Here is a 12,900-nt window from a genome sequence, read left to right as displayed (position 1 = left end):
AACATCCAACCAACATGTTTTAAATTCTTACCTTTCATCAGCAGGTTGTCCATCTTTAAAGTAAATAGGACGATCCATAGAGTCATCACTCTCCATGGACACACAGCTGGGTTCAGGAGAGTCTGCACTCTGCTGCTGCATCCTGATACAAACAAACAATTAACAAATCAAAGAGTTTAAAAAGATGAATTTTGACCAGACTGTCAGCAGCTGAAGTTTTAGAAGCAGAATGAAAATCAGTAAGAAGACAGTGGATGAGAAACATTCTCCTGTTCATCAAAATGTCATCTGATGAAAGATGCTGTCTCATCTTAGTTGATTAGTTGACTAATCAGTGGTTGAGCTCTTTGTAAACTCACAAAGTTAGTAGTTCATTCTGAGTTATTGTGACTTATTATTCAGTAGTTGAGTGTCAGATGTGACAGTGAGTGTGAATAATGATGGTGGAGTGATGTGAGTGGAGAACAGTGATGGACAGTCAGAGATCCTCATCTCACCTCTGAGCTTTGGTCTGGCTGTCATGTTCCTCACACAGAGAGCTTTTAGAGGGAGGGACTCCCTCCTCTCTGTCCTCACACTGATCCATAGCAGAGAAACACCTTCACACAAACACAAACAACATGCTCATTCTTTACAACAAGGTGATTAAAAAGCTGAATATCATGACTGAAAAGAAGTTTTCAACACTTTTTCTGTCACTTTCTTTTAACACATTTAATCGTATATTGTTATGTGTTTGTAAATATGCGGCCCATACATCAGTATGGGTACATTAGAGTAGACAGGGTTGAAAAGGTTTATTAGCTTCATCAAGAAGTGAATGAATAATCAGTACATGTTCTGTTCTGATGCTCCCTTAAAGTCTGAAGTTTCTGTCCTCCAGAGAAAGTCTTAAACCACACACATAATGCCTCAGGTTGAGCCAGCCAAATATGTGCAGATCCAACACATTTACAGCATATAGAAATTAGTCTACAGATAAGAACAGTGCTTAGACACAACTCAGGCCCTTTGTCCTCCATCCCACAGCTTCACCATATCAACCTCTGACTACAGTTACGTCTACTTCGTTCAGAGAGAGACATGAAAAACACACATCTGACCTCTGCTGCTACAGCAACACTATCAGGGTGCCTCCTGTTTTCCCCAAAAGGAGCAGACTCACTGCCTACTACTATCTCAAGGGGAGACCGTGTCTTCCAGTCAAGATTTAATGTGGCCTTGCGATGACGGCAAAGACTAGACCCAGTACATGATGGGAAATTCCCTAACTCTATGGTTTTATTACCTGTAAATCATTAACCATAATGTTTATTAGGTTCAAGATAACTGAATGGAGGTGACCGTTAATATGAACATGACCAATTAAACACACAAATACTGACTTCAAGAAACAGTTTTACAAAAATAAAAGTCAATCACTTTGGCCTGTTTATCTAAAATCTAGTACAATGAATGTCATCGTACCCAAACCCTTCAACACCCAGTTTCGGTTGTTAGGTGAGGTGGTTAACACTTTTCTATTAAAGACGGGTTTATGTGAATGCATCAGTAGTTATTCATTTATAAGCACATATGTTTATACTCCAAAACTCTCTTTACTTTTATTTAAAACACACATATTACACCTGAAACAAAACAACAATGATTTAACTGAACTGGACCGGTATATTAACTCAGACCGGGTTCAGTTCACGCTAAGTTTCAATTAAACCTTTTAAAAGAACACAGTAACTTTATATATTTAATACAGTGTGTAGCTGTGTCGTTCTTAGTGTGGAGCCTTTTACAGACCTATAATAATATGCAGATCCAATGTCTCTTATTTTATGGTGAATAGGACACACCGGTGTATAAGACACACTTCACTTTTAAATTAAAAATACTGTGTTAAAGGTGCATCTTTTTACGATATTGAAAATAATCTTTATATTATATTGAGTACATACTGTTTATTACACGTTCATACTCATATAAATCATTTTATAGTTTAGCAGTCAGTGAAAGTTTACATAGTGCTATCATATTGGAACAATGTGCAGTACAGTAGTAATATTAATATCAATGCACATTATTATTTCTTAAGCTGTAACATGACACATCACTATAACTACCATCTCTACTGTTATCACATCATTTTAACATCTGCTGACACAAACATAAGGACACATATGGACACACAGGTGGGTTCAGGAGAGTCTGCTCTCTGCTGCTGCATCCTGATACTAATAATGAAGTGACAAAAACATGTAGTTAATGTTACACCACTACAACACAACGACGTGGTGTGGTAAACGTTACTTTTATTTTCACAGCGGTACTGGCAAAAACACAACAACATGTCGGAAAGTCTCTGTACGCGCGCTCGCTTTCTTTCTTCTTTCCCAGAATGCCGTACACCACAAACACTTCCTCTTTGGCCTAACCTGGCAGTATTCTGCTAGAAACACACTCACACTGCCCCCTGCTGGCTATAATCTAACAGGGCGCTACAATCCTCCCCTGCTAAACACATGTTGTCCTCAACATTAGCATTTATAGTGCAGTTTGATTAAAGAATGTGGCAGAAATATTCAACTAATAACTACATCTGAAGATAACATTTTCAATTCAACATGTTACACAATGACAATACCTTTCTATTGAAAGTTATAAAGAAATTAATGGATTAAAGTGCATTTAAATGGTTTTACCATAAGTATACAGTACAATTATATACTATGTGATCTCTTCACACTTTACTCTTACAGAAACACTTCAGTGTCTAGTCTACTTCTGAGTAGTTGTAACAAAAGTACAGTACCATATTTATGCTTTGAGACAAAAATAATTTCCATTTTCTCACTATGTACTCCATGGAGACTTTCCACTAAAACTTGTCTACTGAAATTATTCCATTTACATCTTTTAATGTCATAACTAATCTTTACCATATGGGTTGTGAATAGAACTTCTGTTCATTAACATAAACAATGCAGTAATAACACTTCATCTGTACTGTGTTTCTTACATCTTGAAAAACAAAACTCTTTTTATGTTCATCTTACTTCAGTCTGTATTGTCCTGTGGCACACATATGGACAGTAGCAACTCAGTTCACAAACTTATGTGCTCATGTGTCCATTTTTTTCAAATATTGACCACAGTTCATAATAAACAAAACACTTCTTTCAGTAGTATCCCGTAGGAACAAAAGTAGGACCAACCAGGTGTGCTCCAAACATCTGTGGAAGGAGCCAGGGCACACTACATTGTCCATACATGGGTGCCAGTGTATCAACATACATGGAGTTAGTGTGAGGCCCCACCACACGATGAGTGGGTCGGCCTAATGAGTCATATGTCAGTGTCTCTCGAGGTCTTCTCTCCCTCTGTGACCTGCGTGGCAGAGTGTCAGGGGACTCTGGCTCCTGTGTGCTGGGCAGGTCTACAGAAGGAACAGTTTGTGTAATCTCAAGAGTGTCATGTCCAGTGGTGACATTTTCAGTCACATCATTGTCCACAAGCATTTCCATATTGAACTCCTCTTCTTCAGCATGAAGTTCAGGCTGAGGTTCTGGTTCAGGAGTAACAGGAGGTGCAGCACTTTGCTCCCTATGCTCCTCATGATGATGATGGTGCCTCAGTTTGTGAGCCCAGAAACAAGCCTCCTCATCTGAACTCTCTGAGTCCTCTGATGTTTCCTTTGGTTTACTGTTCTTGTGTTTCCTCTCTTTTTGAATCTGAGGATTTTGTCTTTTCACAGTGCTTTGAGCTGATTCCTGAAGTGGCAAAGCATTGCATGGCATCAGCATGTTACGATGGAGAACTTTGCCCCTTCCTGTGCCACGTTCGGGTTTTACCTCATAAACTGGGCTGTCTTCCCCCTTACGAGAGACCACTATGTGTATTTGACCCTCCCAATATGAACGCAATTTACCTGGTCCTCCTCGCTCTGACATATTCCTAACGAGGACTCTGTCACCTGGGGAAAGCACTGAACTCAGTCTTTTTTTATCATAATATGTTTTTCCTCTCACATTAGTCTTTTTAATGGTTTTGGATGCTATGTCGTATGCTTCTTTCATCTGCTGTTGCCATCTTTGAGCATATTCCTGATGTGAAATAAATCCTTCCTTTTCATTTATTCCAAACATCAAATCAATAGGCAAACGGGGATGTCTACCGAAGAGCAGGTAAAAAGGAGAATATCCAGTTGCCTCGCTCGTGGTGCAGTTGTAGGCGTGAACAACTTTACCAACATAGTCACTCCAATTTCCCTTTTTTTCCTCGTCCAAGGTCCTCAGCATCGACAACAACGTGCGATTAAATCTTTCAGCTGGGTTCCCTTGCGGATGATAGGGAGTTGTCTTTGAGTTTGTCATGTCCGTGTATTTTTGCAGCTGTCTGAACAAGTGGTTCTCAAATTCTCTACCTTGGTCATGGTGTATTTTTGCAGGAAAACCGAATTTGAGTGAAAAATCATTAAAGATTTTTTCTGCTGCTGTCTTGCCTGACTTGTTACGGGTTGGATAAGCCTGAGCAAATTTAGTGAAGTTGTCAATGATCACTAAAATATATTCATACCCTCCCCTGCTTTTTTCAAGGTGAAGATAGTCAATGGAAACCATTTCAAAAGGAGCTGTAGCAGGTAAGTGACACATGGGGGCTCTGCTATACACTGTGGGTTTTTTCTGGATGTTACATTTACAAACTTTTGTTATGAAAAACTCAATGTCTTTTTGCATCCCAGGCCAATAAAACCTTTGCCTAGCAAGGTTTACCACCCGCTCTACCCCTAAGTGTCCCATCTCACAGTGAAGGTACTTGTAAACAAAGTCTTTGTACTCTTCTGGAAGCACGATTTGAGTGAAAGTCGACGTTTTACGTTGCAACAGACCCTCCTGGGAAACATACAGTCTCCTCCATTCATGAAGCAACTGTTTGGTTTTCACTGTTTCTCTGCTCATGACACTTTTGTCTGGTTTTTGACCAGATGCCTTCCACTGGAGAACACGGGATATGACAGAGTCTCGTAACTGTGCTTGCAGTAACTCTTGATGTGTTACTTTTACATCTGGCTGATTTACAGCTGTTAACTCCTGCACATGTGGACTGCAGGAAATGACTGAGATCCAGTCCACTTCCTGTTGTTTCAATGTTTCAACTGTGCTAAATATCACACTCAAAGCTTCAGGGGAGCACTGCTCTGTGCACTCGCTCATATAAGAGTCCATATTCACAGGCGCGCAAGATAGGAAATCTGCGTCCACGTTAGCTTTCCCTGGGCGATACTTGAGTGTTATGTTGAAGTCAGCAAGCTCGGACACCCAGCGATGTCCGGTGGCATTTAATTTAGCTGTGCTCAAAACATATGTGACTGGATTGTTGTCACTGTATATTGTTACAGAGGGCGCATAAAACAAATAGTCTCTAAATCTATCTGTAACGGCCCATTTGAGCGCTAAAAACTCAAGCTTACCTGAATGTAAGCGATAGTTTTTTTCTGCAGGTGTCAATGTCCGTGAACCGTACCCAATAACTCTGAGCCTGCCTTCCTGCCTCTGATACAAGACCGCCCCCAGCCCCTGTTCCGATGCGTCGATGTGAAGAATGAAGGGATCCTCAAACCTTGGATAAGCCATAACAGGTGGGTTAGTCAAAACATCAATTAAGTAGTTCAAGGCTGTTTGATGAGTGTCAGTCCACACTATTTTGTGATGTGGGGGGAGCTGTCCTGCCCCTGCTGACCGGAAGGTGGGTTTTGATCCAGTAGTTTGGGCTCCGCCTCCTGAGAGAAGATCATACAAGCATTTAGCATGACGAGAGAAGTCCTGCACATAACTCCTATAATAACCTAGAAAACCAAGAAGTTTGCGCAGTTCTTTGATGTTAGTTGGGGGTTTTGTCTTTAATGCTTGTACAGTCTCTATTTCTTTATTGTCCATTTTGTAGCTTTCAGCTGAGATCACTTTACCAACATAACGGACTTCATTTTTGAACAAGTCACACTTGTCTGGTCTCAATTTTATTCCACAAGCTCGCTGTTGTTTGAGGACAGATCTCACATCTTCTACATGCTGCGTGAAAGTTTTGCTATAGACCAGCACATCATCTAAGTATGGAATACATATTTTGTCTCTGAGACCTTCAAGGCTCTCCTCCATACTACGCTGAAAAGCGGAGGGTGCATTTGTGAGGCCAAATGGGATCCTGTTCCATTCGTACAGTCCCCACGGGGTGGTGAAGGCTGTGAGTTTCTTTGAGTCCTCGCTGACATTACCTTGATGGTAAGCTTTACCTTGGTCCAACACACTGAACCAAGCATTCCCTCCCAGACCATCAAGTATCTCCTGGATCCGTGGTATGGGATGTCTGTCTGGGATTGTTTTTTTATTAAGCCCCCTGTAGTCAATACAAAGTCTTAGACTCCCATCTCTTTTCCTCACGCAAACTACTGCAGCTGCATATGGGGAAGTAGATTTGCGGATGAAACCTTTATTCAGCAAGTCCTGGATGTGATTCTTGACCTCATCATACAATGGACGAGGTATGGCATTGTATGTTTTGGCTACTGGGACCTCATCAGTTAAATTAATGTCCATTTTTAGGTTTTCAATGTATCCAATGTCGTCTTTGTTCCTAGCAAATGTTGCTGATTCCTCTCTGAGCATTTGCTTGACCACTGCTTGCTGCTCACTGGTCAAGTGGTCCAGGCTGACAGGTGGATCAAAAAGTTTTTCATGGGGATCGTCCTGAGGTGGGTCTGCGGTGGAGCATGATGGAGTCTGGGGAGTTTCAACAGTTACTGAATTAACCTGTTGTTCCTCTGGCTGCACAAGATAACTGTCTGTTATTCTCTGTATGCCCCCTATCACAGTTTTGCCTGGCATTGTGATGTCATGTTGTGTGGCATTTTTCACAACAATGTTAACTTTACGTGTGGAACAGTTAACATTTAACAGCTGACAGTTAATTGTGAGTCCCTCGTCTACTGACAGATTTACCTCAGGTTCAAATAACATTTCAGCTTTCACTTTCAGATCTGTTTTGCAAGAACAGGTGATACACCTCATTTGTCCTGCTGGAACTACAGTAGCTGTGCGCCCTGTACTGACAATGTAAGGAACATTCTCAGTTGTAGCTCCCTGAATGACATTTAGTAGTGCTTCTACCTTTCCTGATCCTATCCTAAGTGAGTTTCTTAGCACTGCAATGATGTCACTCGGCTGGACCTGATCATTTTTGCTTAACAACATCTCAACAATGGCATTAAATCCTATGATGGGTCTCTGAACTATGTCCTTACTCACTAGCACTGGAACCAGTATATCATCAGACACTGCTGCTTTAACTTTTGGGTCACACAGACTGAAACTAACTGGTACCCAGCCCTGAAAGGGGATTTCTGAGCCATACATCCAGTAGTTCATCATCACTTAACAGTTCACTGATAGGACGGATTTCTGCATCAGGTAAGTTTTGGGATTTCCATGCCTCACTCATGATGGACACTTGTGCTCCGGTGTCCCACAAGGCTTGAGTCTTCACAGTGTTCATCTTGCACCAGACAAGACATTTTTTTCCGATAAGCTGTGCAACTCGTTTGCGTTTTGAACTGAGATTGTATGGGCCGGAGGGTTTCTCTTCTTTGAGCTCCACATGTGACTTTGAATGTGCTGTGGGGTGGCGAGTGGGTAATGTCTTTCTTAACCCCTTCATGGCACCCAAATTTACAGGTTCTGCTTGGGGGTTCAGTTTTGGGTCATGTTGGGACTTTAACTCTGAGGTCATGCCATGTCCCCCTGTCACAACCTCTGCGAGTTTTCCGACGACTTCTGTCTGCCCCCGACTCTGCACCCTTTAGCCCAATGTGTGTCACTACCGCACCTAAAACAATGGTTGCAGTCCTTTTTGTCCTGCTGACATGCTACACATTGTCTCTTAGGTCTCTTAAAAGCATTGGCTGGAGCTTTGGTATGACTGACATCACTGTTTTGCCTCCCACATTGGACAGTTTGCACAAGTGATGCTACTTGGCCTGTGAGTTCCCTTATTGCTGTGTTGCTCTCCTCTATTTTTGCAAATAAAGGATTTTCTCGAGTTGGTTTGCTTGGTTTAGCTGTTACTGTTGTTGTGTAAGAGTCATTATCATCACTTTGCTCTACTATGCTCAGACTTGCTCTATGAGTGGCTTTATTTGTGACTTTAATCTTTTGGACCCTCTCACTTTCATTATGCTGAGCTATCTGCATTTTCAGAAGAAGCAACTCATCACTACTGAGCTCATCCTGCAGATACATCCTCATTTCTGCTCTTATGTTGTCGTTTGATAAGCCTGTCATGATGGACTGGAAACACTGGCTTTGGACAAGTTCTCGGTTATATTTCAGGCCAGACTGGGCTCGCTCAGATGCAAATATAACTTTTTGTCGCAGATCAAGTACTCTGACCAGGAAGTCAAGTGCAGTTTCGCCAGGGCTCTGTACAGCTTTTGTCAGTTGTTGGTACAGTACAGTTGCATCCTTTTCAGCATAATGTGTTCTTAAGATTTGTCTGAGTGTGGCTAAAGTGAGATCTCTTTTTCCTTCCAGGTAACTTCTCAATTTCAAGCCAGGATTTACAGCACGAATCACAGCCTCCATTATTTCCATTTCCGTGTAGCCCTTCCTTAAACCCCCTTCAATCTGGTGTTCAAGACTGCTAAAGCTGAGGATGTCCCTTGATGTGGACTCACCAACATGTCCATTTATCCGGAAGTCCTTTCTGAAGCCACTGGAAGCACAGCAGCTGTTACTGAGGGAGTTTCTACCTCTGCGTGAAGTCACCTCCTCCCGCGCTGTCTCCGGAGCGGTGTGTGTCTCCAGCGTCGGCACGGGCGGTGTGCGGTCTCCCTGCTGTCCTTCCGACGTGGGCTGAGCTGCGCGAGCCGCCTCGACCTCACTCTCCTCCGCAGCCGCAGGTGCCAGGACGAACGGCGGTGCTTCCCCGTCGTCGGTCTCCCTCGGGCCCTCTCGCAGAGCGTCGAGTGCGTCGTTCAGCTCCAAAAGCACCGACATGCCTTCGTCCTCCCTCTCCAGAAAGTCCTCACGCTCACAAAACTTTGTGATATGCTTGACCAAAGCACGACGAGTCTTGTTTTTAATGTCTTCCGCTATTTTACAGAGCTCACAGACTCGGTGCAGTTCTTCCACAGTCAGTCCGAGCAGTTTCGCTTCTATCTCCATCAGTAGCTCTTCTCTGCATTCGGACATAATTGCGTAGCGTTTTATTCACTGTCAACACCATAGAAAAACAACAAAACGGGACGTGTCGACCTAGCTAGACTTCAACTGTTACCTTAAGCTACCGCTTCTTCAGTTGACTTGCTGCTCTCACACATGTCCGACGTCTTCAGTCTTTTTCCGTAGTTGAACAGAGTCGTCCGCCGCAAAATACACTTTCAAAAATCTCGGTGGGACCTCCAAATTGTTACACCACTACAACACAACGACGTGGTGTGGTAAACGTTACTTTTATTTTCACAGCGGTACTGGCAAAAACACAACAACATGCCGGAAAGTCTCTGTACGCGCGCTCGCTTTCTTTCTTCTTTCCCAGAATGCCGTACACCACAAACACTTCCTCTTTGGCCTAACCTGGCAGTATTCTGCTAGAAACACACTCACACTGCCCCCTGCTGGCTATAATCTAACAGGGCGCTACATTAACACCAAAGAAATTAAGGTTTGAAAGCCAGAATTAAACAGAGTGACTGTTGTGGCTGCCACTGTGTGATTCCCTCATCAGTTCCTCACTACATCTACTGTCTGTTCCTGCTGGTTTGAAACTAATATGAACAGCTTTTTCTTTATGGTCTGTGAGTCTGTCTGTTGGTTTCTAAGCATTAAAGCTGTTTCCATTGAACCAGTCTGTGGTGTTTGTGCCTTGTTCACCTGGCCCCACATTAAACAGGAGGTTTATTCCCAAACATCCGACCAACATGTTTTAAATTCTTACCTTTCATCAGCAGGTTGTTCATCTTTAATGTCAATAGGACGATCCATAGAGTCATCACTCTCCATGGACACACAGCTGGGTTCAGGAGAGTCTGCACTCTGCTGCTGCATCCTGATACAAACAAACAATTAACAAATCAAAGAGTTTAAAAAGATGAATTTTGACCAGACTGTCAGCAGCTGAAGTTTTAGAAGCAGAATGAAAATCAGTAAGAAGACAGTGGATGAGAAACGTTCTCCTGTTCATCAAAACATCATCTGATGAAAGATGCTGTCTCATCTTAGTTGATTAGTTGACTAATCAGTGGTTGAGCTCTTTGTTAACTCACAAAGTTAGTGAGTTATTGTGACTTATTATTCAGTAGTTCAGTGTCAGATGTGACAGTGAGTGTGAATAATGATGGTGGAGTGATGTGAGTGGAGAACAGTGATGGACAGTTAGAGATCCTCATCTCACCTCTGAGCTTTGGTCTGGCTGTCATGTTCCCCACACAGAGAGCTTTTAGAGGGAGGGACTCCCTCCTCTCTGTCCTCACACTGATCCATAGCAGAGAAACACCTTCACACAAACACAAACAACATGCTCATTCATTACAACAAGGTGATTAAAAAGCTGAATATCATGACTGAAAAGAAGTTTTCAACACTTTTTCTGTCACTTTCTTTTAACACATTTAATCGTATATTGTTATGTGTTTGTAAATATGCGGCCCATACATCAGTATGGGTACATTAGAGTAGACAGGGTTGAAAAGGTTTAATAGCTTCATCAAGAAGTGAATGAATAATCAGTACATGTTCTGTTCTGATGCTCCCTTAAAGTCTGAAGTTTCTGTCCTCCAGAGAAAGTCTTAAACCACACACATAATGCCTCAGGTTGAGCCAGCCAAATATGTGCAGATCCAACACATTTACAGCATATAGAAATTAGTCTACTGGTTTACAGATAAGAACAGTGCTTAGACACAACTCAGGCCCTTTGTCCTCCATCCCACAGCTTCATCATATCAACCTCTATCTACAGTTACCTCTACTCCGTTCAGAGAGAGACATGAAAACACACACCTGACCTCTGCTGCTACAGCAACACTATCAGGGTGCCTCCTGTTTTCCCCAAAAGGAGCAGACTCACTGCCTACTACTATCTCAGAGGAGACAGTGTCTTCCAGTCAAGATTTAATGTGGCCTTGCGATGACGGCAAAGACTAGACCCAGTACATGATGGGAAATTCCCTAACTCTATGGTTTTATTACCTGTAAATCATTAACCATAATGTTTATTAGGTTCAAGATGACTGACTGGAGGTGACCGTTAATATGAACATGACCAATTAAACACACAAATAATGACTTCAAGAAACAGTTTTCCAAAAATAAAAGTCAATCACTTTGGCCTGTTTATCTAAAATCTAGTACAATAAATGTACCCAATAAATACCCAAACCCTTTAACACCCAATTTCGGTTGTTGGGTGAGGTGGTTTACTACCGTAAAAAACGGTTCGTAGACGCAGTCTATTTTGGGCGCCGTCATGCTGGAAAAACAGTTTTCTGTTAAAGACTGGTTTATATGAATGCATCAGTAGTTATTAATTCATAAACACATATGTTTATACTCCAAAACTTTTTCAATTGACTTTAATTATCACTTTTCTGTACAACATGCAGAATTAACGGGTCATCAATAGTCGGTTTTCCGAAACAGCTGGGAGCGTGCAGCGCGTGTCTGACACCGCTGTTTATAGGAAGACTGGTTTATTCCAATGCATCAGTAGTTATTAATTTACAAGCACATATGTTTATACTCCAAAACTCTTTTTACTTTTATTTAAAACACACATATTACACCTGAAACAAAACAACAATGATTTAACTGAAATGGACCGGTATATTAACTCAGACCGGGTTCAGTTCACGCTAAGTTTCAATTTAACCTTTTAAAAGAACACAGTAACTTTACATGTTTAATACAGTGTGTAGCTGTGTCGTTCTTAGTGTGGAGCCTTTTACAGACCTATAATAATATCCAGATCCAACATCTCTTATTTTACAGGTGAATAGGACACACCGGTGTATAAGACACACTTCACTTTTAAATTAAAAATACTGTGTTAAAGGTGCATCTTTTTACAATATTGAAAATAATCTTTATATTATATCGAGTACATACTGTTTATTACATGTTCATACTCATAAATCATTTTATAGTTTAGCAGTCAGTGAAAGTTTACATAGTTCTAGAATATTGGAACAATGTGCATTACAGTAGTAATATTAATATCAATGAACATTATTATTTCTTAAGCTGTAACATAACACATCACTATAACTTCCATCTCTACTGTTATCACATCATTTTAACATCTGCTGACACAAACATGATGAAAACTGTCGGCTACGTTACCTTTAGATGCTGAAAATCATTTGAATGAAGCTGATGAGTGACGGTTAAATATATCAGCAGCTTCAACCAGCCTTTCTGCCATTTAAACAAACAGAAGAAGAAGAAACATGTAACTCACAGCAGCAGGTTTATAGGTCTGTTCGTTTACATACAGCCTGGAAATCTGATAACAGAACAGCAGCTCTGAACTTTGGACTCAAACATTAACAGACAGTATGAATCTTCATCAGCTATCATGTATCCTCATACACATGCTGTCCTCTGTAATGCTGCAAAAACCATACTGTCCTCATTGGTCGATCTACGATGTGACTGAAAACATCAGACAATAGATCATTAAAACAGCTCTGAACTTTGGTAGAACTCAAGTCAAACATTAACAGACAACAGTATGAATCTTCATCAGCTATCGCTTCATCAGTTATTATTAGAATCGTTAGCTGCTAGTAGATTTAAAAGTGTAAAAACATGAGTATGAAACAAACATATTAGGGAAGATACTGTATGTGCTCACTGACTG

At 41.4% G+C, this 12,900-nt stretch overlaps 1 protein-coding gene and 1 long non-coding RNA gene across 2 annotated transcripts in view; both read right to left on the bottom strand.

Annotated features, from left to right (window-relative positions):
- LOC128384327 (NACHT, LRR and PYD domains-containing protein 12-like) overlaps positions 1-12,900 on the bottom strand; it is a gene marked incomplete at its 3' end in the record, with an annotated part of 55,584 nt that overhangs the window by 27,780 nt on the left and 14,904 nt on the right. The window lies entirely within an intron of this gene.
- Positions 2,172-12,444, bottom strand: LOC128355361 (uncharacterized). The gene is made up of 3 exons (XR_008321130.1): positions 12,381-12,444; positions 10,435-10,536; positions 2,172-2,225 (listed from the first exon to the last, which is right to left on the bottom strand). It is a non-coding gene; the product is annotated as an uncharacterized LOC128355361 (long non-coding RNA).

The sequence above is a fragment of the Scomber japonicus genome, chromosome 1 (assembly GCF_027409825.1).
Source record: "Scomber japonicus isolate fScoJap1 chromosome 1, fScoJap1.pri, whole genome shotgun sequence".
Taxonomy (NCBI): Eukaryota; Metazoa; Chordata; class Actinopteri; order Scombriformes; family Scombridae; genus Scomber; species Scomber japonicus.
The sequence above is the reverse complement of the archived record's forward strand: the minus strand, read 5'-3'. Positions and strand labels throughout refer to the sequence as shown.